The sequence below is a fragment of the Aulonocara sp. 'chitande type north' Nkhata Bay genome, linkage group LG19 (assembly GCF_057382095.1).
Source record: "Aulonocara sp. 'chitande type north' Nkhata Bay isolate Kocher_YH1m ecotype deep benthic linkage group LG19, A_spYH_male_GT1.1, whole genome shotgun sequence".
NCBI lineage: Eukaryota > Metazoa > Chordata > Actinopteri > Cichliformes > Cichlidae > Aulonocara > Aulonocara sp. 'chitande type north' Nkhata Bay.
This window is the reverse complement of record NC_141362.1, coordinates 32,697,959-32,701,305: the sequence shown is the minus strand read 5'-3', so window position 1 is coordinate 32,701,305 and position 3,347 is coordinate 32,697,959.

Genomic DNA, 3,347 nt, shown 5'->3' with positions numbered 1-3,347 from the left:
TCAAAGCATCAGGACCAGGAGATGACACAGTGCTCCAAAGGCCTGGTTCTGCTGCCTCCTCCTCCACCCACCTGCTGCAGACGCTTCTGTGAAGGGAAACTGCTACATGTTATGTCACCGATCCCTGCCATGCTGCGTGTCGAACGACCCGGCAGGGCCTGCTGAGTACAGTGGTGGTGGACCCAGGCCCTCTGCACCTTCCTTTCTCCGACTGGGACCGTTTTGTCCCATCCTTTTTGGTCCGATTCGCCATATCTCCAGAACCGAAGAAGCCATCGGCGTGGCCTCTTCGCCACAGCGTCCGGCACCCACCAAAACCCCCACCTAGACACCAACATCAGCCCTCTACACCTCTTACTTTTTCAGTTATTCCACTTTTGTCCCATCCTCTCCTGGCTTTTTCCCCATAACCTAACCTATCATTTAAGCCTCATCATACCTGCCGTGGGCCACTGGAGGGAGACAAATCACCATGCACTAAAATTCAAATTTTGCACTGCAAACCTCACAGTGTCTGTGTCTGTGTCTGTGTGTGTGTGTGTGTGTGTGTGTGTGTGCGCGCTTTGGTGTGTGTGTGTGTGTGTGTGTGTGTGCGCGCTTTGGTGTGTGTGCTTTGGTGTGTGTGTGTGTGTGTGTGTGTGACAGAGAGAGAGAGAGAGAGAGTGACACTTGCTGTGTATTTAAGAAACAAACGCTCAAAGAAACCAAACAGAATGACACAGGCAGAAAGACACTGTTTTATTTTGGTAACCAATGATGCATTTCTTATCCCCTTGTACAGGGCCTTTTATGACAGGAACAGGAACCACAGAGCGTCAGCCGCACACATCGAAGCTGCACAGGGCACACGCGGCACCACGCAGAATAAATGACGTTCCTGGGCCAAGGCCGAAGCCCAGCCACCCGCTGCCTCCTCGCCGCCTCCTCCTGGGACCTTCAAGGACCACCCACCAGCCACTGGTACACATTCCAATCTTACACAATGGCCCCAGCATCACAGGGCATCTCCTGACATTAAAATCTATCCTGATTTCTGTTGTTTTTCCCTCATCTCTGAGCCGCTGAGTGTGAGTGTGTGTGTGTGTGTGTGTGTGTGTGTGTGTGTCTCTCTCTCTTTTACACAAAAAACACATGTCAGTTGTTAAGGAAAATGTTATAAAACACTTCTTCAGTAAAGACTCAGAGAAGAGAAACACACAGAACTTCTTGCTAGCAAGGGCAGCCTCCACTCTAAGAGACTCCAGTGAGAGAACTGCCCCGGTCTTTATTTTATACTCCATTGAGCGTGTGTGTGTGCGTGTGTGTGTTGACAGAGAGAGAGAGAGAGAGACAGAGAGAGAGAGAGAGAGGGAGAGATACAAAGGAATGTAATTCAAATTTTGCACTTCAGACCTTACAGTGTGTGTGTGTGTGTGTGTGTGTGTGTGTGTGTGTGTGTGTGTGTTGACAGAGAGAGAGAGAGAGAGAGAGAGACAGAGAGAGAGAGAGAGAGAGAGAGAGAGGGAGAGATACAAAGGAATGTAATTCAAATTTTGCACTTCAGACCTTACAGTGTGTGTGTGTGTGTGTGTGTGTGTGTGTGTGTGTGTGTGTGTGTGTGTGTGTGTGTGTCTGTCTTTTACACAAAAAATGCACTTGCAACAACTTTAATATGGAATGTACTGGACTTCCCAGCTAGGCGCCCTCCTGTGGATGACAGGTGCAATTGATTGTCAAAAGCAGATATCTAACAGCTTCTGACACTTTGTACCGCATTGAGCCAGCAGAGGGAGCCCCCCTGGTTCAATCCCAGTTGCACAGCAGTTGTGACCAGCTTCTGTCTGTGTGCTTTGGTGTGTGTGAGTGTGTGTGTGTGTGTGTGTGTGTGTTGACAGAGAGAGAGAGAGAGAGACAGAGAGAGAGAGAGAGAGAGAGAGAGAGAGAGAGAGAGGGAGAGATACAAAGGAATGTAATTCAAATTTTGCACTTCAGACCTTACTGTGTGTGTGTGTGTGTGTGTGTGTGTGTGTGTGTGTGTGTGTGTGTGTCTGTCTTTTACACAAAAAATGCACTTGCAACAACTTTAATATGGAATGTACTGGACTTCCCAGCTAGGCGCCCTCCTGTGGACGACAGGTGCAATCCCAGTTGCACAGCACTTGACCAGCTTCTGTGTGTGTGTGTGTGTGTGTGTGTGTGTGTGTGTGTGTGTGTGTGTGTGACAGACAGACAGACAGACAGACAGAGAGGGAGATTCAAAGCATCAGGACCAGGAGATGACACAGTGCTCCAAAGGCCTGGTTCTGCTGCCTCCTCCTCCACCCACCTGCTGCAGACGCTTCTGTGAAGGGAAACTGCTACATGTTATGTCACCGATCCCTGCCATGCTGCGTGTCTAACGACCCGGCAGGGCCTGCTGAGTACAGTGGTGGTGGAATCGGCCCGATCGGACACTCCTATCTGCCACTTTGACCTTTTTATTCCGTCAAATTTGGACCCATTTACACCAAGTCCAGAACCGTTGGTGCTATCGACATGGGGTCTTCACCAGGGTGTCCGGAGCACCCCGAAACCCCCCCGTAGACACCACTTTCATCCCTCTACGACACTTACTTTCCCAGTTATTCCATTTTATTCCGTCAAGCTCTGGCTATTACCCCCTAACCTAACCAACCCTCATCATACCTGCATTTGTCCACTGGAGGGAGACAAAAACACCAAGCTCTGAGATTCAAATTTTGAACTGCAGACCTCACAGTGTCTGTGTGTGTGTGTGTGTGTGTGTGTGTGTGTGTGTGTGTGTGTGTGTGTGTGTGTGTGTGTGTGTGTGTGTGTGTGTGTGACAGAGAGAGAGAGAGAGTGACACTTGCTGTGTATTTAAGAAACAAACGCTCAAAGAAACCAAACAGAATGACACAGGCAGAAAGACACTGTTTTATTTTGGTAACCAATGATGCATTTCTTCTCCCCTTGTACAGTACACCCTGAAGCCGTGTGTGGACCAGGAGATCAGCAGAACAGGAACCACAGAGCGTCAGCGGCAGACATCCAAGCTGCACAGGGCACACGCAGCACCAGGCAGAATTAATGACGTCCCTGATCCACAGCTCAAGCCCAGCCACCCGCTGCCTCCTCGCCGCCTCCTCCCGGGACCTTCAAGGACCACCCACCAGCCACTGGTACACATTCCAATCTTACACAATGGCCCCAGCATCACAGGGCATCTCCTGACATTAAAATCTATCCTGATTTCTGTTGTTTTTCCCTCATCTCTGAGCCTGTGAGTGTGAGTGTGTGTGTGTGTGTGTGTGTGTGTGTGTGTGTGTGTGTGTGTGTGTCTCTCTCTCTCTTTTACACAAAAAACACAT